At 45.4% G+C, this 26,207-nt stretch overlaps 1 protein-coding gene across 3 annotated transcripts in view; it reads right to left on the reverse strand.

The window, feature by feature from the left end:
• TSPAN4 (tetraspanin 4) overlaps positions 1–26,207 on the reverse strand; it is a 455,720-nt gene that overhangs the window by 377,027 nt on the left and 52,486 nt on the right. For all 3 annotated transcript variants that reach the window (XR_012625475.1, XM_074842682.1, XM_074842680.1), the window contains one exon: positions 5,291–5,384. The gene's annotated coding sequence lies outside the window, so the exon portion shown is untranslated. Of the gene's footprint in view, positions 1–5,290; positions 5,385–26,207 lie in introns of those variants that run through there.

Genomic DNA, 26,207 nt, shown 5'->3' on the forward strand with positions numbered 1-26,207 from the left:
CATCCTAGGAACCAATATGGGAAAAAAAAAAAAATAAGAAAAATGCACCAAGAGAACACAAAAACATTTCTGTTGTTTCCCTTTACTGTGGAACAGACAAATTGCATTATCTCCTGTAATCTACCTTTCCACTAAAAAGCGCTCACAGTTATCTCTATCTTGGACCCAAGTCACATCTGTCCCTGACAGCAATAGCTGTCAACACTGAAAGAGCAGGGTGATCAGCCATCCTTTTCACCTTGGGCTGAGAGCCAAAGCAAGGTTGGCTTATGTATTTGCGATGTAAAGCCAAACAAACTACTTTAATCTATTCAGTTCCCCGTGCTATGCCATTAGCAAGCAAGCAGACCAAACCCCAGGGAGCAGCCTAGCAATCTGAATATTTGAACTCTAACTTGATTTTACCCTATTCCTTTTCCGCTGTATCACCAGTGAGATTCAGGTAATGCCACAAGTGTCACATGTACTACCCTATCAATGCAGACAGAACCTCTTGGCAGAGTTGCCTTTCATTCCCATATTCCCAGTTTCCCATTGCACGAGGCAATCACAGCATGCTGCTGGGAAGCGCTATAGACACTGCTATGATACCTGATATGAGTTACATTTTAAAAAAGCAAACCACCTCCCTCCTCTTACAGCAGATGAGCCCTCCGGAAGGAGAAAGGAAATGCCTCGCTTTCATCTCAAAGTTCAGAGGGAATGTTTTATAGCTGTCAATCCTATCAAGATCCTATTCATTGACACACCAGGGACAGCAACTATTCTGAGGTAGGCTGTGCAAGCGTGAAACAGCCAGGGTCTGAAAACAACTTCACCCAGTGACATTTGGAAAGCAAGTTAAAAGACTTTCCTGCAACCCTAAAGTAAATGCTGAAAGCCAGCACACAACAGGCAGGGCAGCTGAGTTCAGCAGATGTGACCACACAAGGCAAAGCCATGAGAAACAAAGCAGCACCTGCTGCTGGACCCCCGGTGAGGAACGTGAACCCAGGCTGTTCCCAACCTCTGGTGTCCCAGGTCCAAGCAAGCGCTTTCACTTGGAGAGGTGAGACACACTCAGTGATCAGGGCGGGACAGCAGATGTTGGCTTCTCGTGCTCACACCTGGCATCACTGGCATGGTATACAACCCTCCCATCCGTACACAGCGCTCATGATCTCATTTTGACTGCTAAAAAGGCTTCAGATACTATTTGGGCTGTGTACAAATATGAGAGACATCCTGATTAATACTTACATTACTTCTTCAACCACTATACTGGAGCATTCACCGGCTCCTTGCTTACCCTCAGTTCCCATCCAAGGTGGAAACTGTCCTTTAACAGAAAGAAAACCGGCACAGAGACTAAGTCACGCTACTGAATTCTCAGAGGGAACCTGCAAGCAGACCACGGAGCTGAAACTGGATTTGCAGAGCTCTAAATTAGCTACCAGATCACTCTCCTTTCAACAGGCATACCAGCCAGCGTGCACGTGTGCAGCCTACTTGGAAAGTCTGGTGGCTAAACAAAAGAACAAGCAAGTCAGAGCAGCAAGTCAAGGGTGGTGTGGGTCAAGGTTAGAAGCGACTGCATCAGCAGGGCTGCCAGTGCAGCATCTACCATGCACCCAGCGTCACACCAGGGCTGGCCTGTGCCCCAGGGAGCCTTGCTCAAGCAGGTACAGCTGCAGACTCCTGCCTTCTCAAGGGTGCAGCAGCCACATGTCCTAGCACAGAAAAGACCTTCGACATCACTCGTCTGCAACCTCACCCTTTGCTGCCAGCTAGTTTTAACAGATGCAAGGAGAGGTGGCTTCTATGGGTTCGACGGGGATTCAGCTTTCTCAGGGCACTGTAAAGAATCCGAAGGGAATGGACATTGACTCAAGAGAAACACAAAGCAGGCTTAAGTGTGTGGAAGCAATCCTGCTTTTGATCTGAAAGCCAAGAACTTCAAAAATAGTCTAGGCTGTTTCTTTGCAGAAACACGAAAGTCTAGGGCTCCTTTACAGCACTCAGCTGAGCTGTGTGTACAGTCACTGTTCCCAGTGACACTCCTTTACAATGACTCTCTTCAGAAAACACCCACAATCGCTACAGATGATTTGTCAGGAATGCTAATTGATATGAACTGGCACGTCTTTGCCACAGTCAGTAGATTTAGTCAACTATCTCTCCATGCACCAACGAACTTCTCCTCGGAGTAGCGTTCTCTGTCAGCTGACACAGAATCACAGAACTATCTATGTTGGAAAAGACCTTGAAGATCATCTAGTCCAACCATTAACCTAACAGACACAAGACATCTTAAACCTTTTCTCCTTCCTGCATTTTACCCAGTCAAAATTCATGGTCCACAGTAAGATCCATCCATCAGTGACAATGCCTGCAGTCAGGATCAAGGATCTAAGTGATTAACAGGAAAAGGGAAGGGGGAAAATCAGAGGCAGCTTCTGTGACAAGTTCACATTACCTTCAGCAGAAGCAAAGCTCGCTTGCAGATTTATTAGAAGACCTCAGAGGAGAAGAGAGTGAGCTCCCCACAACTTTTTAGCTTTTTTTTTTTAATGATTAAAACAGTCACTTCTGCACAACACTAAATCAGAAGGGAAGAAGGGCCAAACCAACCACCTCAAAGTGCTGAGCTGCCCATCACACCAGCACCAAGTGTTTGTACTTGGTCACAGAGAAAGGAGTGGAATTCAAAGAGTTAAAAAATCTTGATCACAATGATCGGGAAGAACAGTGTTAATGCAAGGTACAACCATGGCCTTGATCAATATTTCTAATACATAAAATATGCATCTCAGGGCACGTCTGCAGCACTAGAAGCACTCTTCCAGCTGAGCAGTTGTTCCTTCCTTCGACTCAGTCTCACTTTTAACTACTTTTGATTAAAACGATTACTTTCACTCAATATTCAATTTCTGACAGGTGTTATTCTCTACATATGCTGCAAGCTGGCTCTCTCCTTCCAGGCAAAACACAACAGCTCACTAGAAGCAACCTTTATTTTACAAGTCATATATAATTTATGCATCTGCAATATTGACAAAGGCTAGAAACACACATTGCATCCAATTCCCTCTCCTATAACCTTTCAAAGGAGATTTTGGGGTGTGCTGGGTTCGTGTGTGGTGGGGTTTTTGGTAGCAGGGGAGGGGGCTACAGCAGTGGCCCCTGTAAGAAGCTTCTCGAAGCTCCCCCAGCTCCAAGTCAGACTCTCCTCTGGCCAAGGCCGAGGCAATTAGCGATGGTGGCTGCGTCTCTGCGACAACGTATTTAAGAAGGGGAACCTGAGAGGGGGTTGGGGACTTTGAGGCTGAGTTACAAGAAGGACACCTAAGTGAACACAGAGGTCAGTGGAAGGAAGGAGGAGGAAGTGGGAGGAGGTGCATCGGAGCACGGAGCCCCCCATATCCCGTGGTGAGATGGCAGGGGCACCCCCCTGACACCCATGGAGGTCACCAGGGGAGCAGAGACTCGCCTGCGGCCTGCGGGGGACCCCTGGGACTCTGTGGGGAGAAGCAGCCCCTGTGGTTGTAGTTTGGCACTGGGAGGACTGCAACACGTGGGGGTGACCCACACCGGAGCATCTCAGGAAGAATGTACCCCATGGGGAGGAGTCACGAAGGAGAGAGTTTGTGGGGGACTGTCTCCTGTGAGAGGGACGCACATGGAGCAGGGGGAGAATGCAGAGGAGTGCTGCCCCCTCCCTTGCAGGAAGAAGGAGCAGACTGACTGCACCCCCCATCCCCTGTGCCGCTGGGGGAGGAGGTAGAGATATTGGGAACAAAACTGAGCCCTGGAAGAAGGGAGGGGTGGGGGGAGGTGTTTTTAAGATGTGGTAACGCTTCTCACTGTCCCATTCTGTCTGTTAAGTGTCATTATCGTTACTGTTTTGAATTAAAGTGACATCCTTTTTCTTCCTCTAACGAGACTGTCTTTTGCCTGTGATGGCTAATGGGTGAGTGACCCCTCTCTGTCCTCATCTCCATTCCTGAGCTTTTGGATTCATTTTTCTCCTTCCCAGCACTGAGGTGGAAGGGGTGAGTGAACGAGTGCATTGTGCCCAGTGGCCTTCTGGACTCAAATCACAAAATGGGGCCTTTTCCTTTTAAAACATTGCTTCCTCCTGTTATTGCCATTAGTATTTAGGAGAATCAGTTACCTGAGCACAATTACTTCCCTTACACCCAACCCCATAACCCAAAATCTAAACCACGTCAATATTCAATGCCATTTAATTGTACAAGTGTCCTACACTCCCTTAAGCACTTACCTTTTTTTTTTTTTCATTGAGTTCTCAAGTTTTCCTCAAAGCAAACACTTACACATGTATACATTTGTTCCTGCCCTTCTAGTCTCGCAGATGGATTCCACACAGGAGATACACAACCGACATATTCAGCTTTCCCAACCAGCGCAAGACAGATAAATAATTGTCTGAAAACCAGAGGTGGTTTTGCAAGCAATTGCTATGCCATCGTTCTAAAGGGTCTGAAATATCAAAATCACCTGAGTATATTCTACTGAGGTATCACTAGAAGAGAATTATTGACAAAAGAATCACAGTCAGGTTATATGGGCATTCAGAGATAGCTGGTAGGAGTAGGGACGCATTTTCTTCACTGTATTTCTTTTAGGTAGAAATTAAGAGAATTTGAGGGAGTGAGGATTTTCAAGAGTTTTCATTTGGTATCCAAATAGCACCAAATTAGCTGCTCTTACACTGTTGAGAAAATTCCAGCCTCTCATTTTAAGAGTATACCTAAGGAACAGGCTCAGGGACACTCCAGCACTGAGACACCCTCTCCTTCCACCTGCCACTGCCTAGGACTAGATGCCACACAGGTATGATGTGTTTGCTTCTGGCACTCTGAATGACTAGGGTAGTTTAATCTTCTTTGCCCAAGTAATCATTTTCACTCCTCTTTTTATTTAAATACGTTTTTCTTTCTGAAGCTGTTCTCAAGAACAAAATATTTTGTCCAATTCTCATCCTGGCCGTTGGATGAATAACCAGAACACACACTCAAAGCACATAGTCTTCCATTGTCCCCCCCCACCACAAGGTGTGCAGGTGGCCAGAAAAGAAGAGTTTGCAATGCTGAGCTTCCAGTATGATCTTTTGGGGGTGTGGGGAGGGAGAAGGTATGTATCCATTTGGCTTGGGATTGGTAAATCAAATCTTTTTGCAGTATTAAGTGAACTGACAAAAGTATAAATAGAGAAAAAGATTATTATCACAGATTACAGCTAACATATGCTCACTGGGGAAAACAGAGTGCATGTAGGAGAAACTCACTGTGACCGGTGGTTTTGCAGATGACACACAAGGTACGGTGGGAAGTAGCTTTTGATCTCCCACAGCAATAACAGCCAGCCCTTCAGTGATGCCACTGCAAGACACAAACCAACAGATTCATGAGTAAAACAGGCAGGTGGTGATCAGGAGTCACTTCAGGAACAGACTTTTCAATCCAGGATTACAAATCCCTGCTTCACAATCCCCTTCCCCTCTTCTCTGTACTTCCCTACACACTCTTCAACCTCAATGAAGTTTGTTACTAAAATGAAACTTGTTGAATAAGGATTAACTCGTTGAAGAAAATTTTGTGTTGCACATTTCCAATACAGAATTAAAAAACATTTTAGAGGTTACTTCTTCTCATTGAATCCACACACAAACTATTAAAGTGAGAGCAAGTGTGCAATGGGCATGCAGAGGAAAGTCCAGGTAAAGAGTGCCTACAGAACAGCACCCTCTAATTTATGGTCCACCAGCATCCCACCAAACGAGCTTTGTTGTTCCCAGGGAACAATGCACAGAAAGCATTAAGTCAGCACAAGCTTATGTCTCCTATGCAGAGAGAAGGTCATGGTAAGGGAGAGTAAAATTGATAAATACTTCTAATCATTCAAGTTTCTGAGACTGACAAATGCTAACGAAGCGAGCTCAGCTGGTGGAAACTGTTTATGCAACAAATACCCACAAATGAAAAGCACCTTCTGCTGGGAGTGGTAAAATTGCACAAAGTGATGCTGCACAGGGAAAAGTAAGGTTATAGCTACACTGAAACGCACAGCAACGTTCCAACACATCATCAACCAACAGTTTACTTCTAACTACAGAAGCAGCAGTAAGGTCTGTACTGTAGACAAGCCCTTCTGAAAAACACAACCAACCCCTTTTCCATTGCAGCTTTATAGCGGATAATGAATTACACCACTGTTTTGTGCCTCGAGATTTTTACTAGTGTATACACCTCCTTAGCATTAAGTTCAGAACTGTAGCTAGATTTTATTTAGGCACAATGCAATTAGCCCCACTGTCAATTACTTTGAGTTAAAAAGCCAACCCCTACAACAGAACTATGACATCTTTACTGACCACAGACAACCAAGATTGCAGCTTATCTACCCTCTGGAAAGGCCTTTGGTCTGTAGATCAACTGTGCCTGGTTTGCCATACTGTAACTCCTACTTTTTGTTTGGTTTGGGTTTTTTTTTTTTTAAATCTTTCTATTTCAGATGCTTAATGCCGCTAATTTCCTGATGGTCTAGAAATCTAGCACAACAGAAAGCAGGCTACATCCCTGTTATGTGCCGGAGCATTGCTGTCTGACATTTTGCTGCCACATAAATCAAGCAGGCCCCAAAGGAGAATCGGCAATGCATTCCCTAAACGTTGCTTTATTTTGGTTTTTCTAAAATAAAGAACTAAGAACTAATCAAGTGTTTCTTGAGAAGAGAGCTGCCTGATGATTTTTAGATTTGGATTTTCTTCCTAAATTTGACAAATACCAGAAGCAACATCACCTTTTAAGGCAAAAGGCAGCTGAAAGCTAAATCTTTCCTTTAAGCCAGAGTGACTCATAACAGCAAAGATTCTTCCTAGAAAAACAAATTCAATCACGAAGCAAGAACAAGCTAGAAGCCTTAGTAATAACAATGCAAACGAATCCTTCTTTCCCCGTGACTTTTGTGGGCTGGTGCTGGCTGGTTCAGCACGTGCTCTTGGCTACTGCGAAAAAGAAAACAAGCCAGACGGACTACTGGCCTGACCCAGTCTTCCCGTTCATTTGCGTTCCTAGAGAGTACAGTGCAGTAGACACAGGCACAGGTGCACAGGAACACATTCCATGCCTTATCTTTTCTGTAAGAATGCAGGAGGAGGTGTGTATCTGAAGATGTATCTATGCTGCAGTCACACGTGCTTTCACCACAGGTGACAACCAGCCCAAGAGATAAGGCAGAGAAGATGCAGCAGCGTGCACACAACACTGCCTCCAGCGAGCACGTGTAGTCATGTATAACCCGGTACCACCATAGCACCATCGTGCCTGTTAAACCTTAACGAAGCTTAGGTCACAGACGGCTATTCAGACTGCAATCCTACCTCCTGAAACAGAGGTTGTTGCTGTCATCAGAAGTGGCAGCATTACACTAACGAGAGGATGTGATCTCAGTGGGTTGCATCTACTCAAGTCCAGAAGAGATCCAAAATCCTTGTCTTTGAGTGTCACAGGCATTGCACAGATTTCCCTTGACCCATCCAACGTGTCAGCTCAGGCAACTACAGTTTCAAGAAGGTGCTGGCACCACCATCAGAGAAACCAGGGCTCCACTTCCCTCTTCACAAATGACCTGCTGTATAACCCCAGGCAAAACATTTTGTCTGCTTCTGTCCCACTTCCATTCTCAGTTTTTGGTTTTTTTTTTTGTCTCCTCTTCTGACCAGAGACCATCTTTTACAAGATGTTTATGTCTATTTATCATGTGTTGCTGAGCACAACAGGGCCTCTAAGCATTAACTTTAATAACAACAGGAATGTCAACTGCAGTGTAACTCCAATTAGTGCTACAAGGCTCCCCTCAAACCCAGCTGCACCAGACATCCTGCTCCAGAGACCAGAGACATGTGTTTAATCTTTCTGTCCTGGCTTGTGTCAAATGTTTCCTGGCTCTCTGGCGTGCACCACACAACCTGGAGTCCATCTAAAGAGAAGTCTCTGACAACTCCCAACTGTTGAGATTTTTTTTCAGGCTAACTTCACAGGTTCTTAAGGGGGAAACTGCAGCTTAGCAAGAGGGTTAATTGAGTCCTAATACCTAAATTCAAACTGTCTGATTAAAGACCTGTCACAGACAGCTCAGCTTTCCAGGAACTTGGACACCCCGAGCTAGACAAGAGTCCTGCTCTCTGATTTTCTTGCTTTGAAACACCTGTACTTGCTCTCCCCACTCTTGCATTCTTCACTGGGCACTGCTGTCAGAGGCAGAGATCAAGGTGATTTTCTGCGGTGACCCACGACAGCTGTTCCTTGCAGCTTATACTTCTTCACTCTTTGGTCAAGGAATCTGGTTTCTAGATGCAGGACATGCCCTAGTACTGTCCAGAGCTTGCTGCTACTTCATAGAATCACAGAATGGTTTGGGTTGGAAGGGACCTTAAAGATCACCCTGTTCCAACCCCCCTGCCATGGGCAGGGACACCTTCCACTAGCCCAGGTTGCCCAAAGCCCCGTCCAACCTGGCCTTGAACCCTTCCAGGGAGGGGGCAGCCACAGCTTCTCTGGGCAACCTGTGCCAGTGTCTCACCACCTTCACAGGGAAGAATTTCTTCCTTATATCTAATCTGAATCTGCCCTCTTTCCGTTCAAAACTGTTACCCCTCATCCTACCCCTACACCCCCTGATCAAGAGTCCCTCCCCCCTTTCCTGTAGCCCCTTTAAGTACTGAGAGGCCACAATAAGGTCTCCCCAGAGCCTTCTCTTCTCCAGATGAACCCCCCTAACTCTCTCAGCCTGTCCTCACAGGGGAGGTGCTCCAGCCCCCCAATCATCTTTGTGGCCTCCTCTGGACCCGCTCGAGCAGGTCCGTGTCCTTCTGATGTAGGGGCCCCAGAGGTGGACACAGCACTGCAGGGGGGGGTCTCACAAGAGCAGAGTAGAGGGGCAGAAATCCCCTCCTCAACCTGCTGGCCACAATTCTCTTGATGCAGCCCAGCACACCGTTGGCTTTCTGGGCTGCGAGCGCACGTTGCTGGCTCACAGTCAGTTTTCTATCCTCCAATACCCCCAAGTCCTTCTCCTTGGGGCTGCTCTCAATCCACTCATCTCCCAGCCTGTATTTGTGCTTGGGATTGCCCTGACTCATGTGCAGGTCCTTGCACTTGGCCTTGCTGAACTTCACGAGGTTTGCACAGTCCCACCTCTCCAGCCTGTGCAGGTCCCTCTGGATGGCACATCCCTTCCCTCCAGCGTGTTGATCGCACCACACAGCTCGGTGTCATTGGTGAACTTGCTGAGGGTGCACTAAATCGCACTGTCCATGTCACCAACAAAGATGTTAAATAATACTGGTCCAAATACAGACCTCTGAGAGACACCACTTGTCACTGATCTCCATCCAGACGTTGAGCCGTTGACCACTACTCCCTGGATGTGACCATCCAGCCAATTCCTTATCCACTAAATGGTCCTTCCATCAAATCCATGTCTCTCCAATTTAGAGACAAGGATGTTGTGCAGGACAGTGTCAAAAACTTTGCACAAGTCCAGGTAGATGACATCAGTTGCTCTTCCCTTATCCACCAACGCTGTAACTCTGTCTTCAAAGGCCAGCAGATTTGTCAGGCACGATTTGCCCTTAGTGAAGCCATGTTGGCTGTCACCAGTCATCTCTGTTTTCCATGTGCCCTAACAGAGTTTCCAAGAGGATCTGCTCCATGATCTTGCTGGGCACAGAGGTGAGAATTATTGGACTCTTTAAAGACAAAGAGTGAATTTGGCAGACAGGAGACACTTAGTACCGTGATATGCTAATATTGCCTGAGTTTTCATTCATCTGAGCCCAGACAACAATATTTTTTTTCTTTCCCCTTAAACCGGAAAATAGCTTCACCCTCCCTATTTTGAGGCAAGACCCATAACGTGATAAACACCAAGCTGCACCCATTTGGGAAGCAATCCTGAGAAACAGAACCGCTCTCAGCAGAGACATCATCAACAGCGTTCAGTGGTGGCCCTAAAAAGCAAGAAAGGCTCTTCCGCGTGGGTCTTCCCATGAGGCATTCATTACAAAGTGACCTCTTTTTGCCAGTGCCCATGTAGATACCCAGGGCTAGATATCACCAGGGCCAGCAGGCCAGACGTCACCACTTTTACCTAGGCTGTACAAGTCGGGCTAAGGAGCTCTGCAAACACCCAGCACTGGACATACAACCAGAGATAACAGCACCAACTCAAATAGTCGCTTGTAGCACAGAGCCACCATGGAAACAAGGAGAGGAACATTCTCTGTGGGACATGCTACATCTCACCAGAGAGCACAGGAGCAGCTCCCACGACACCTTCTGCACCTGCCAGGAGGGAGAGGCTGCCTGATCCTGACCATTCACTCATAATTCAGACACTATTATGACCTGCACTAATAATTTAATAGCTTCAATATTCATAATTAAATCAAAGCGATTAGAGGTCCAGAATATGAAACCTTGATTAACGTCAGCCACTTTAAACTCGGTTTCCATTTTTAGATGTTATGCCTGAAAAAAAAAGGGTGATCCTCCCTGCTTAGTAACTATGAAAACATACAGGTGCTTAGATTGAAATACCCCATACACTAAAGTTCAGCATGCAAATTCATTAAGGAAGATACATCATCATTCATTTAACCAAGCAGTTATGCAATAAATGATACATTTATTGAAGTTTCAATTTTTGCCATTTTTAGATGAATGAATGATGGATTTCCTTTTTACTAAAGTTGGGGTAGGGTTTTTTTCTTTGTTTCTTCTTTTGTTTTGTTGTGGCTTTTTGTTTGTTTGTTTAACATTTACTTTATGTCAAGCTGTCCTTGGAGGAAAATTCAACCCAAATTAAAATCTGCAGAAACAGCATTTATTTACTACCTAAACTGCCCTAAACTTGATGGCTCACCAGGAAAAGAAAGTAGGTTTAACAAACTTTACATTTTAAATTGTTTTCAAAATAGTATTGTCTATAGTAAAAGAAAGTAAGGAAATGTGACTGGCTCCACCAGAACAAAGAGAATGTCTCACCACCCTTCATTTAGTCTTTCTTCAATCCAGCCCTGGCCCAAGCTACATGGCAATCCCAACTCCAAATCAGTCTCACAATCTCATAAGTTACCCATCATGGAACTGATATTGCTGTTCAACTTCAGTGACAAGTATTCTCCCTACACCTGCAGAACAGGCTATTGCTCTCCCAGGTTATCCTGGCACTGAAGTGAACTCTTTTTCCAGACAATTGAGCCACTGATTTCCTGCGGTTCGAGCACTTATATTTTCCTTTAAAGCCCTAGCCAAACCTGTACTGGTAAATACTTTTTAAATTTAAGTGCTATTAAACGGTTAAGGAAAGTTTAAATCTTAACCTGATTTGTCATTATTTCAAATCCACGACTGAAGAGGTTTCTTTTCAAAGAATAGATTGAATTTCATATATCTGATTATACATACACACAAATATAGGCATAGCACTGTTTAAATGCATCGATTCCAATACTCACCCAGTGATTCTTAAAACTGTGCCACGACTTTCGGAAGCATAAGGTGTTTTTTAAAACATGACAGGCACTTATCTGCTGAAATATATTCTCAGTGGACACAGCCAACTATCTCACACTGTAAGCCTTTAAGTAGAGATCGCAGGTATTTTCTGAAGCAATCACTCCAATTCCCAAAGAGCTGATACATCTCTTCTAGTATCACAATATTGCATACATTTGTCTCTGTCACCCTTACAAGCACAAAGAGGACTGTCCTTCCCATGCTGCGATGGGTATGGACACGAGACACTATGCAGAAGGCAACACCAGCAACAGGAGGATCCTCCCCACTCTCCAAGCTCTCTCTGAGCAAGGGTAATGCAGCACTGCCGGAGCTAACTAATGGTTTACCAGCTAGCTCCAGGGTCACACTACACTCTTTCAGAGGCCCACCTAACTTCGGCCACAACAACCCCCAGCAGCGCTACAGGCGTGGGGAGGAGTGGCTGGAGAGCTGCCAGTCAGAGAGGGACCTGGGGGGGTTGATTGACAGCCGGCTGAACAGGAGCCAGCAGTGTGCCCAGGTGGCCAAGAAGGCCAATGGCATCCTGGCTTGTATCAGCACTAGCATGGCCAGCAGGGACAGGGCAGGGATCTTACCCCTGGACTCGACACTGGTGAGGCCGCACCTCGATGAGTGGGTTCAGTTTTGGGCCCCTCACTCCAAAAAGGCCATTGAATGACTCGAGCGTGTCCAGAGAAGGGCAACGGAGCTGGTGCAGGGTCTGGAGCACAGGTCTGATGGGGAGCAGCTGAGGGAACTGGGGGGGTTTAGTCTGGAGAAGAGGAGGCTGAGGGGAGACCTCATGGCCCTCTACAACTACCTGAAAGGAGGGTGCAGAGAGGGGGGATGAGTCTCTTGAGCCAAGGAACCAGCACCAGGACAAGAGGGAATGACCTCAAGCTGCGCCAGGGCAGGGTCAGACTGGCTCTTAGGAAGGATTTCTTTGCAGAAGGGGCTGTTGGGCGTTGGAATGGGCTGCCCAGGGCAGGGGGGGAGTCCCCATCCCTGGAGGGGTTGAAGAGTCGGGTTGACCCAGCGCTGAGGGATCTGGTGGAGTTGGGAACGGTCAGTGTGAGGTTAATGGTTGGACTGGAGGATCTTCAAGGTCTTTTCCAACCTATGTGATTGTGTGATTCTGTAACACTGTGGCATGACACCAAGGCACAGCAACACTTTCAGCTGCCCTGAGATCATCCACAACACTTGACATCATGCGGGAAGACAGAAGTGACCTTCCCAAGGAGCCCGCTGCAGAGCTGGGAGATGAACCGAGTACCCCCGCTCCCAGTGAGCGCCCAGCTCCGTGGGGAGCAAACGCCATCCCACAAGCGTGCCCTGAGCAAACACTCAGAAGCACCCATGGAGGAGTAAGGTAGGCAGGAGAATCATCCCGTGCACACAAAGGAAATTTTGGTGGTAACAACAGCTTACATGTCATTTGATTTCCTACTCCAATCAATCAAGTGAAGCACTTAAGGACACAGCACTAAGTTTTCTAGTGCTGTAATCTCTGCAAAGTGCAAGCTTCACTTTTTTTTCTTTTTTATTTTAAAGCTTTTCAACTTTTCCTTTTAAACTAGTGACTTAAAATGACTGTTATCTTAGTTTTGTTGCTGTGGATACACCAGGACACAAATTTTGCTCCCAGAAAACCTCCAAGGCAGTAAACTACATCGTAGAATTTTTAACCGTGACATTTCCAGGAAGAAGACACACCTATCCTATCTTTGACCTTTGTGGTAACTTCACAGAGTTAAAACAACACATTCCCAACTTTGAGACGAGTCTAGAATAAAAGGCTCTCCTAAAGCAACCATCCAAAACACACAAACCAAGTTAGTTTTCCATCTCAGGCTGCAGCAGTTGCCTCTGCTCTGATCTTCCATCTGGCCACAGAGTAACTGGATCTGGCCACTGGCCCCACGCTGGCAGAGCAAGGCAGGATCGGCTGTGAGCACGTCAGCCAGCTATAACAAAAGAACTCTCTCGCTGGGCCAGAATGGCTGCAGCTATGGCAGGCACTTCGTGGTAAATGAAGAGCTGCTGTGCAGTAATTTAAGAGCACTGGTGTTTGGCAACGGTGTGAGCACTGGATGTGACCTCGCCAGTGGGTGACGTAAAGCACAATTCAGATCCATCTGGGCCAGGACAGCAGCATTCATTGTCCAAAGAGTTCTTTGCTTTAACAGGTGTTGCTCGAAGCAACTTTCTGACAGTCTTAACCGCTGGATTTCCCCACTGACTTGTGGTCTCGTGTCCCCTTCTGTCCGGGGTGAGCACTCACGTTCAGTTTGCTTCCAGCCAAAGCCCTTCAGGCACACATTCATCCCCCTGTCTTGTCACGGAGCATCCCCAGGACTTCACAACATTCTGCCCTACCCTTCTCAGGTCCTGGAAAAATTTGGATGCCTTGGGTAACACTCTCAAACACATAGCCCCATGACAAGATGAGAGCTCATTATAGGATAATCGCACAGAATACATTGAAAATTTATTTGTGGTCTATACAGGAGTCAAATTATCACCTTTCAGGCAGGATCAATAAGTTTCCAACCCGCACTTACTTGCAAAGCTTAGACAGCATCTAAACCAGTACCTAGGTATCTGTACCAAGGATACTAAACAACTATATACATCGCTGGTACCTCAAACACCTTCTCTCTGGAGAAGGATTTAAGAAACCCCTTTAATGAGATCACTATCACCACTAGGCCTTGGGAAAACCAAACACATCTCACGAAGAATCAACATGGCTTTCTGTGTTTGCTTTAAGTTCCGCTGTAGAAATGAAGGTCGGCTTAAACCACTGCAAATATTTTGGAATACTTCACACTCAAGTCAAGAGACCCTAAATGGCTTTGGTATCAACATCTTTAAATTATTTAGAGGTTTTCAAAAGTTTTGTGCCAAGTTAGCTACAGTAATGCCACATCACACCGTATTACTTAAAGCAACTTGACAGCAGATGCAGTTCCTTACCTCCTCTCCAGATCCCTGCTATCCAGGCAAAGCAGTCATCAATGGGACTCGAGTCTCCACTTCTCTGCCCCTCAGTTATCACACACAACATAGAGAACACTCTCAACTAATTGGTCCATCTTGGGACCAAAATCCGGCCTTTGATAGCAGAAATCATCTCTCACAATACCTATTTTCTATGTCTAGTTCAGGAAATTCCTGATTCTGTTTGGGGCATACTGGGCAGCACCGCATACAAATAATGACCTGCCTATACTTAACAAAAATGGGGGAAAACAGGAAAAGATACATACATATATATTTTAAAAATATGAAAAAAATAAATGCAAAGCCCATACAAGTCTATGACAAGATAGAGCCCCCATCTGGAGCTTCAGAAATGTATAGAAGACAAAAAGCAGGAAAATACAAATTTAAAGCATTTCACTTTGATTGTCCTTCTGTCTTGTGGTTTGCTACAATCACACTAGAATTGGTGTCCTGGTTTCAGCTGGGAAAGAGTTAATTTTCTTCCTAGTAGCTGGTATAGTGCTGTATCTTGGATTTATTATAAGAATAATGTTGAAAATACACTGATGTTTTCAGTTGTTGCTAAGTACCGTTTATACTAAGTCAAGGACTTCTCAGCTTCTCATGCCCTGCCAGCGAGGAGGCTGGAGGGGCACAAGAGGTTGGGAGGGGACGCAGCCAGGACAGCTGACCCCAACTGGCCAAAGGGATATTCCATACCATGTGGTGTCACACTCAGTATATTAACCAGGGGAAAGCTGGCCAGGGGCCACTGCTCGGGAACTGGCTGGGCATTGGTTGGCAAGTGGCAAGCAGCTGCATTGTGCATCACTTGGTTTGTCTATTCTAATTATTTTATTATTATTATTTTCCTTCATTTTCTGTCCTATTAAACTGTCTTTATCTCAACCCACAAGTTTTACCCTTTTCTCCCAATTCGCTCCCCCTTCCCACCAGCGGTGGGGGCAGCGCAGAGTGAGCAAGAGCCTGCGTGGTGCTTAGTTGCCAGCCAGGGTTAAACCACAACAGTTGGTCAAGTAGATGAAATGCTACAGGTGGAGATTAAACTTGCAGGGATAACAGCTGTTCACTGGCCACTGGTATTCTAACAGCATTATGGCTAACCAGCATATTTCTGGTTAGAACCACACCAGGCCCACAAGTCAATAACAACCATAATGTCTTTCTTTACCTCCCCCCAGCAGTTTCTGCCATCTGCCTCTGCTCTTCTGTCTCATCTTCAGCCTGGCACAGTCTAAAACCACTTGCTAGTTTATACTTCATACACATGTTGCTATTCACTTTGTACAGCTAGTGCTGTACTCTCTTGCAAACACAATGCTTGGCTGATGCCCACGCGTTACAACTAGCGTGTGCTGCTCTAATGAAGACAAAATGCCTCTCAATCCAGAACCCAAAAGCAAGCAGCCCCCTTACAGAAATGCCTGCTCGTACAGCGCTGTAAGCACCACTGATGCACTGGGGTTGTCTGAAGCCCATGAGTTAGCTGGTCCCTGCCCTGAGCAGATGGCCAACCAAAGCACATATTTAATTTTCAACTAGGAGAAATGCTGCTGTTGCTACCTACGGTGAAACTGTATTTAAGAAATATGCTGTGGCTGTATCAAAACTTTGTATCACTTAAGATATAAGTAAACTCCTGCTATGAAGATAACATCGTCTCGCTTCTGGTCTGCTTTAACATTAGGCAGTCCATGGGAGGATAAGGCAGAGGGATGATACCACACAGCTGGATGGGAACAAGAGCCACAAGTCAGCCACAGGAAGTCAAGCAAAGCCTGGAACCAGCTGGAAAAAAAAGTAATTCATCATTATGAGCAGGCTGTGAAGTATAAACTGATAAAAGTTTCTCATGTTCTACAGAGCAAGAGAGGCTTAAGAAACAACACCCAAACTTAGAAATACAAGTTGTTTCTTTTACCTGGTCCATGCTTTCTGCGATATGCCAATGCCACAATATTCCCAACACTAAGCCAGGTACACAATTTCATCTCCAGTCAACACAAATCCAGCCAGCAGTTCCGCACTACCTCCTTTCTATACCTTAATCTCTCAACATGGGTGACTCGTATCAACCAGCACCAGTTCCCACAGACTTCCACTTCCCTGCAAATATGACTAAGACATCTACAATTACATGACAGTTCCTGATACAAGGAACTGGTGATATTTCTTCACCACACAAACATACACATAGCTGTATCCCCCTGGGACCCCTCCACCTGGAGGGAAATCCAACCACTGAGGGGGGCGAGTAGGAAGAGTGTGGTGAAAGAGGAGGATGAGACTCAAACAGCTTCAGCCTAGGGAAGAGAAGGCTCCGGGGAGACCTTATTGTGGTCTTCCAGTACTTAAAGGGGCTACAGGAAAGATGGGGAGGGACTCTTGATCGGGGGGTGTAGGGATAGGATGAGGGGTAACGGTTTTAAACTGAAAGAGGGGAGATTCAGATTAGAGGTAAGGAAGAAATTCTTCCCTGTGAGGGTGGTGAGACACTGACACAGGTTGCCCAGAGAAGCTGTGGCTGCCCCCTCCCTGGAAGGGTTCAAGGCCAGGCTGGACGGGGCTGTGAGCAACCTGGACTAGTGGAAGGTGTCCCTGCCCATGGCAGGGGGGTTGGAACTGGGTGATACTTAAGGTCCCTTCCAACCCAAACCATTCTATGATTCTATGAACTTGGAAGCCATCCTCCTTCCCAGCAAAGAAAGCACAGATTACCCTGAAGATTCATCTGTACCAGTCCAGCACATTAACAAAGCTACCATGGACCTCAAGCTTCCCCTCAGCCCTTCCCAGCTCTGCCACACTCGCTAGAACACGGGTTCTCAGGTGGGGTGAAAGGCCTGAAACCTCTCCCAGTTCCATGAAGCAAAGCCAGTTTATACTGACTAACAATCTGGCTCAACGTATCCAAGGAACTGACACACTCATTAGTTATCCTAAACAGCAGGATATTACAGTAAATGATGACAGCTGCTCTCTGTAGCTTTTCAAACTCTCTTCTATGCCTTTAAATACAGTTAGCATTGGAGATGTCCTTTACTAGGAAAAAACCATCTATAGATCAGCGCCCTGTGCAGAGTCCAGCAGTCTATAACAGTATTACTTGCCAGCGTTTACAAAGCAGTGACGCACATGGTGTAAAGGTTTTCCTAACACCAGTTCACGTGTACTGCTTTCAGTAAAAGTAAACTCAAAAACACTCTCACCATCACCCCCAAAGTAAAGCACAACATCCTCCCTCCCTCCTCCATGAACCACCTGGTTCTCCTTGCTGCCTTCATCATGTTACGTTTCACTTTTAAAAGGCACATGAATAAAGGCTGAATTCATGAGGAAACAAAAAGTTTTCCTACACTTTCTGAAATCTCACAAATTATAAATATTTCAAGATATTTTCTTATGCCCCTCTACACTACTACGTCTTTACAGTTCTGAGTATCACTCCATCTCTCCATATCTTCCAGTCTCTCCCACGCCCTTGCAGCTGTACTTACCGCAAAAGAAGGGAGCAGACAGGAAACTCCTCTACATTTGCACAATGTGTGCTGTCCCTGCCTCACAGACATCACCATTTAAACAGATGAGGTTGGGAGAAAAGAAAAACAATTTATCTCATTTACAGGTTTTCAGGAAACTAACAGTCTTGCTCATGATCACCCAAAGAAGTTTATGGCTGAAGTAAGAACTGAATTTGTACATGTCCATTCATTAGTATGACTCCAATAACACCTTTCCTTTCAAGAGCAGTGTGCTCAGTCATTCCTCACCATGAGAGGTCAGGAAGGATTTTGGCTCCAGACAGACATGTTTCTCTCATTTCTCATTCTCCCCCACCGGAGAAGTGATCACAGAATCGTCTAGGTTGGAAAAGACCTTGAAGATCATCCAGTCCAACCATTGACCTAACACTGACAGTTCCCAACTACAGCATATCCCTAAGCGCTAAGTCAACTTTACTCTTAATCATGTGATCGTGTTTTCCTGCACTTCATGACTTGAATGCACAGGTAAATGTCACACACATAAACATTTACAGCTCTATCTGCAACAAATGAGGTATGTCCTGTTCATACTGATGGTAACAGTTCTCTGGAGTACTGTAAGACATTCCCTCACAAAAACACCCCAGTGGAGTCCCAGACTCGTTTGCCTGACTCTTTGCCTTGTGAATTAATGGATTTGAATGTATATCAATACATGGAACCTTAGGCACATATAAGAAAGAGGACTAGCAAAATTAATTCCTGTAGACCCATTCCTCTTGAAGACTCCAATTGTGTCTGCAAGATAAACTACCAGTCTACAGGTTCTGGGGAGAAGAAAAAAGCAGTTGGGGGTGGGGAGGGCAGGGGGGCATGTGGGAAAAGAATACAGCAAAAGAAGCTGAGAAAGTCCTGCATTTATCCCCGCATGGAAGCTATCTGAAGGGAGCCCAGGGCTGATACCTTTTTGACTAGAAGAATCAAGTAAGAAAAGAAGAGGAGACTGAAGCCCACTGTTATAATGCTGATGGAACACAGAAGGAGGTTGGTCTCACCCGCTCAGGACAGCTTTTCCCATCTTGTGCCCTCATAGAACAACAGCAGCGTCACAAGACTAGTGCAACGGTTCATGTCTCCATACCCCAGTCCCCACAGTGGCAGCAGCAGATACTCTAAAAGCATAAATCCCATCCTATAAAGCTATGGTTGCAAGGCAGCATGCTACAAGAAAGAGGAAGTGTAGTCTTCATCTCCACACCCAGGAGCCTCTCCACAACTTTGCTAGTCACAATTGCGTATAAACTCCTACAGAGGACATGACAGGCACTTTTGAAATGGGAAGCCAGCAAATTATCCAACTTAGGACTTCCATAACCTCCCAGTTAGCATCTCCTGCACATGATGTGCTTCTTCAGAGTCCTTCCCTTTTTTAGAGGCTTTGTCAGAGTAACAGTCCACACACACACACACACACCTTGAGTCACCAACTGGAGACACTTCACGTGCCTCTGTTCTACCCTCATGCCAACAACTCCAGTTTAAAAGCCACAGCAGAGACAAAGAGAGAACATCAAAAACAAATTCAGCAAGTTCATCTCACCTCTCACTTGCTAAATGGAACTCTATTTACACTGGTCAGCAGCATCTGTCAGGGAATTAATAAAAAAATCATTGTTTTGGCCAATTTATTCAGTAGCAAGGATATTTTCTGAATGAACACTTCCCTCACCCTGTTAGTTGCACTCATCTAACCACTATGCCAGTAAAGGCACACAAAAGAGTCTCTTCTCTTCAGTAAGGAGAGTCACAGGAACGAAACAAAAGGGTTGCAATGGGTGCGAAAAATAGCCCTTTCAGAAAAGCATCAGTATGTTTAAATAAAGATACTAGCATAACAAGAGCAAATAAACTGCAGTACTTCCCTTCAGATAAGAAATAAAAGATGTTTAATCAAGGTAGTAATTTTGCCCTGATGGAACCAGTCCAACTACTGAAAAACAACATTTTACTGAAAAAACTTTCCAGTTCATAGCCACTGGGGTGATTATCCCAGAATGAGAATGCCCAATACCGGTATAGTTTGTATTCGTACAAGAGCAAGTTAAGCAGTACATTTCTACTACTCTAACAGGGCTAGTAAATGTAATCTATTCACAGAATCACACAATCATCTCGGTTGGAAAGGACCTTAAAGATCATCTAGTCCAACCTTTAACCTAGCATTGGCAGTTTCCAACTACACCAGATCCCTCAGCGCTGGGTCAACCCGACTCTTCAACCCCTCCAGGGATGGGGACTCCACCACCTCCCTGGGCAGCCCATTCCAACGCCTGACTACCCGTTCTGTAAAGAAATGCTTCCTAATATCCAGTCTGTACTCTAATATCCCTGGTGCAACTTGAGGCCATTCCCTCTTGTCTTATCACTCATTACTTGGTTAAAGAGACTCATCCCCCCTCTCTGCACCCTCCTCTCATGGAGTTGTAGAGGGCCATGAGGTCTCCCCTCAGCCTCCTCTTCTCCAGACTAAACCCCCCCAGTTCCCTCAGCTGCTCCCCATCAGACCTGTGCTCCAGACCCTGCACCAGCTCCGTTGCCCTTCTCTGGACACGCTCGAGTCATTCAATGGCCTTTTTGGAGTGAGGGGCCCAAAACTGAACCCACTCATCGAGGGGTGGCCTCCCCAGTGCTGAGCACAGGGGCAAGATCACTTCCCTGTCCCTGCTGGCCAAAAATTCAGTAAAGTATTCAGTAAAGTATTTGCCCTCCCCCTCAATCACAGATGTAATCACCATCACAAATTGTGGGAGAGTCCCACTGCCAGGCAAGGGAATGCTGAACAGCATGGATGCCAAGAGCTGGATTCCACAAAGAGAGTGGCCACTGGGGAAGAGAAGCAAGCATGCTTCACCCTCTGGTTCCTGTTTCTTTTTAAGGGACACGCAACTTTTGTGGATCTTGCTACTGGGCACATTTTGTAAGGCAGAAAGTAATTCCATTATAGATTTATCTCTCTCTTCTGCTAACGCTTCCTTTGCAAGACCAGCAAGTAAGTTTCCGTAAGGTCAAAATTGGCTTTTCACTCTCTAGAGACCCAACTGGTCTTTTCAAGCAGTTTAATAGCCTTTATCTCCTGAAAACATTTCAGTTGTGTGGGTGGCTCCTCTGATTCCCCTTGCATTATAAATATATCTGCAAGCCCTGCAGACAGCACCAGGCACGTATTATACAGCATAGCCACCAAGTGACATTTTTCTGTTGAATACACATAGATTACAGGAGCACAAGCCAAGGATAACATCTATCCTTTAATACCTATCAAAGCTAAGGAGACTCTGGACCAGCTCACAAGTCGGCCAGGCTGATTCTGTGACAATATGCAGCTTCAGCTCTGCTCCCCCTTTAGATGCATCCCAGCACACTTTCCAAGCCTGTTACAGTAGTCGCCAAGCAGAGCCAGCCCTGCCTAGGAGTACCAGAGAGATTCTAGGCTGAACTAAACTTTCACCTGAGGAGAAGCAAAATTCTGGAAGTCCAGCAATTAAAAACACTCACCAGGTAACAGGACATGTCTGCTCTATACATGGGGTGCAACATGCTTCAATGAGACCAGCTTCCAACACAGAACAGTCCTCAGTCTACAATACTTCAGTTATTTCAGACAGCAGTGAAGAAAGCAGGCACAACAGTGTGGAAGTGTGAACTGATAGTGTGCACGGTCATGGGTATACTCATACACACACATTAGTGTAATCTCTTCTTTATTACATAGAAGATCAGTATCAAGAAAGAACATGACTCCTTCACACAAGGCACTATACCTGTCCACCTCTTCTCTGGACACGCTCGAGTCATTCAATGGCCTTTTTGGAGTGAGGGGCCCAAAACTGAACCCACTCATCGAGGGGCGGCCTCACCAGTGCCGAGTCCAGGGGTCAGATCCCTTCCCTGTCCCTGCTGGCCACGCTAGTGCTGACACAAGCCAGGATGCCATTGGTCTTGTTGGCCACCTGGGCACACTGCTGGCTCCTGTTCATCCGGCTGTCAATCACCCCCCCCAGGTCCCTCTCTGACTGGCAGCTCTCCAGCCACTCCTCCCCAAGCCTGTAGCCCTGCTGGGGGTTGTTGTGGCCCAAGGGCAGCACCCGGCATTTGGCCTTATTGAAACTCCTCCAGTTGGCCTCAGCCCATCGCTCCAGCCTGTCCAGGTCTCTCTGCAGACCCTCCCTACCCTCGAGCAGATCAACACTCCCACCCAACTTGGTGTCACCTGCAAACTTACTGAGGGTGCATTCGATCCCCTCATCTAGATCATCAATAAAGATGTTAAACAGGAGTGGCCCCAAAACCGAGCCCTGGGGGACACCGCTCGTGACCGGCTGCCAACCGGATTTAACTCCATTCACCACAACTCTTTGGGCCCGGCCATCAGCCAGTTTTTACCCAGCAAAGCGTGCGATCATCCAAAGCCTCGAGCAGCCAGTTTTGCCAGGAGAATGCTGTGGGAAACGGTGTCAAAGGCCTTACTGAAGTCAAGGTAAACTACATCCACAGCCTTTCCCTCATCCAATAAGCAGGTCACCCTGTCGTAGAAGGAGATCAGGTTTGCCTAGCAGGACCTGCCTTTCATAAACCCGTATATGGAACTTCAAAATAAAGCTCTTATGCCCAGGTCAACACACCTACACCTTATACAACAAAGAAGAAGAATCACAATCCCTGATATATAAAGGTTACAACCCAAGCACGCAAACGTAAGAATATATAAGTATTCAGTGAAAGCACCAAACTTACTGTCTGAAGTATAAATCAAAGCATCACTTCAGCTTCAAAGTTAGTGCTAGACTGTGGTTTGTTGTTGTCATTGTCACTGCTTCAGATTTCAGAAAAATTCATGTGTGCACTCAAACTCTGTCTTCAGGAATTCATCAAATATTTTTGAACAGATTAACAGACGTTTAAGAAGTGGGTCAAGCTTTTCACCTGACAGCCCTACCAGTGTCCCTTTTAATCCACATCAACTACTATTAGACACAGTAGCAACTGTAAATTAATGGCCTAATCATGTTTAATTCCTGACATTTATGACAATAACATGATCTTGATGGACTCATTTAGCATTAATAGAGCCATTGGTCATTAATTCAGCTAAAAAATTTCTCTTTGCAACTCAATATTAAACATACCAATTGATAGTTATAATCTTCAAATATTACTGACTTTTCCTACACTAAAACTTACAATTGAACTGTAAGAAAATGGGACTTTCTGGCAGGTAAAAGGGGAATAGCATGAAAATAGCCTTAAAATACCATGCAAAATAAGACAAAAAAAAAAGCTGAAGTGAAATAGGAGAAAAACGTGTCTTCAGTTAATCCAGAAAATGAGGAAGCCTTTAGAAGGCTGTAAGACACACAACCTGGGTTCAACTCTGCTGGTCTTCACTTCCATTCATAATTTAATTATCATATGCGGTGCAGAGACCACTGTGTGCCTTCCAGGTTCCTACACAAGCTGCCAGAAGGAAGACAGATCTGTACTGATACATGGAAATGATACTCCCTGTGATCTCTTTGCTGTCTAACTCCCTCTGGTGCTGCAAAGCCAAGCACCCCACCAACCCACCCCCTTTGCAAATTACACCACCAATTCCTTAGTTCCCTTCTTCGCATTTTATTCATATACTGTGGATAAGTTATGCTTCCTTTTCCGCATCTTTTCTCTGCTTAAACTGTACATTGTCTTGGGGAAGGGACTGGCCCCTCTACATGTGGCAGTTCCCACCTGCTGAGCACTCTCGCAATTCAAATGACAGGAACTTAAAAGCTGTTAGAAAAATGAATGAATGACAAGTCTAACCTGCAGTTTTTGAGCTGTACATGGCTAATGGAGCACATTTCTGGGGCTTACAAGTACTCCCGGAAGAGGTAATTTAGAAATTCAATCCAAAACATTAATAACTCCAGGGCAAGCACCACACAATCCTGGCCTGGGCAGTGTCCAAACATTCCTTCTGGCAGGAGCCTCCTCCTCCAGGTTGGCTACTCCAACCAGTTCCTGCATCTCACGTCTGAGGTTGAAAATGATAACTGACTTAGTCTTAAGGGAAGGTGCATACTGTAAAACTTAGCATATCAAATCCATGCCAAGAAAAACTGGAAAGGGCTGCCCGGGGCAGGGGGGGAGTCCCCATCCCTGGAGGGGTTGAAGAGTCGGGTTGACCCAGCGCTGAGGGATCTGGTGGAGTTGGGAACGGTCAGTGTGAGGTTCATGGTTGGACTGGAGGATCCTCAAGGTCTTTTCCAACCGAGATGATTCTGTGAAGAGCAGCGGAGGGCACACAGCACCTTGCAGGTAGATCTGGATCTTGCTGCACTCTCTGTGCCAGCTGTGCCTGACTGAGGCAGAGGATGAGTCCTTCTGCAGCTCTGCCTACCACCACTTCCACAACACAGGAATGTTTCTGAGAAGAGGGGTGAAGAGGTTCGATTTTGACACACAGGATCAAAGACACTGATAGTTGAAAGCAGCAAATTAAATTCATTAGGTGAAATTTTATGCAGACGGTGAAGGAAATTCTTTCAAACACAAACTGGATAGTAAGTCTTAAAAATAAATTCTGCTGCTTTGTGTGCTGGTGCAAGAGGAAGGGCCTGTTCTTCTTCCAAAGCCTCTCTCAATCCTCCTTTTTATTGCTACGCATTGCTAAACGGCAGGTTCAGAATCTCCAGTTAAGATATGCAGAAAGAAAAGGAGAAATAATTTTTACTAAGCAGACATCAATTATGCAGAGGAGGAAACGAGATCCTTCTGACGGAGATTTTTCTGTAACCAGGTCCAACACCTCAGAGCTCAGAATTACAGAAAATCCCAAACCACACCACTGGCACGTTAAGGGCAAGATTTTGTGATCCAAGCAAACAGTTTTAAGACACCTACAGAACTGGAGCAGTACAAGATACTTTTGCAGATTACATCCTGCTACAGCCATTGTGCGTGGAGTGTTCTAAGTATATTACTAGGAAATATTTGTCCCTGCTGAGGAAGTGTGGCTTCTTCCCCTACACACCTTAATAGAGCCTGAAAAATAAAATCAGATTCTCCCAAGCTTATATGGGCGCTGAGTATTTCAAGCTCTAGGTACCTCAAAACTTTAAATACAACAGAACAAGTTGAGTGCTGTCATCTCACTTAACTTTGCTGACTGCAGAAAAACATCCTGGAAACCCGTTTCCTCACTCAGCTAATTCATCTTCCCCACGTGGCCATACAACAGCAGAACAGTGTGCCAGTGACAGGCACATCATGATGCACTGCCTGTTAATGTTGATGTCATATATCTTGTTGGAGCAAAGCCATGACAGAGGCATTTGTTATTCCTTCTCCTTCAAGCTTGTACCGAAACATAAACAAACAGGGTCTTCACTGTAAGATGGGTAAAAAGCAGTCAGTTTATTTCCTTAAAGCAACATGAAGTATCTTTACTTGATTCTTATTTTTAGAATGCAAACCTAGTCTTAAATTTGTTTTTTAAAAGGAATTACGTTACAGCCTAATTGTGCCATATTCTACTCAGGGCATTCAAATAACCTTTCAAGTACTCCAGAAAACAATACTCACCCCAAATTTCAGTGTTAGAAGGTTCTTTTTAAAGTTGCACATATAATACAGCTTTGACTTTTGAGGTTAACTCAAGCTTGATAAATATAGCACAGTGTCAAGTACTGCTTTCAGTAAGTACCAAAGAGTGAATGCTCCTATTTGCATTTCCCCCAAATGTCAATACTTCACTTGAAAAAATAGAGTTGAAAAATCAGGACAGTTTGTTTCTCTTTCCTGCTCTACAGCTACAAACAAGGTGGAAAAGTCAGAAATCTACTTGTTCTAGAAGCCTAAATGTCGTAAGACCTGTCTTTTCTTTAAATTAGTGCCTAGCTGCATCTTTTAGTGTCAAAATGGTTTTTGTAAGTCAAGCTCCCAGTGACCAGAAACAACCACCTAGTAATGGCTCTGTTTAAAAATTTAGTTAATGTTATATGCAGGACATATTATCATAAGTTAATCTTCCTCCCAGCCTCCTTTTCTTAACCTGCATTCAAAATATGAAAGTCAGGGGGGCAGGGAAAATAGAAGTGAAACAAAAGTA

The sequence above is a fragment of the Strix aluco genome, chromosome 16 (genome assembly GCF_031877795.1).
Source record: "Strix aluco isolate bStrAlu1 chromosome 16, bStrAlu1.hap1, whole genome shotgun sequence".
In the NCBI taxonomy this organism is placed as follows: domain Eukaryota; kingdom Metazoa; phylum Chordata; class Aves; order Strigiformes; family Strigidae; genus Strix; species Strix aluco.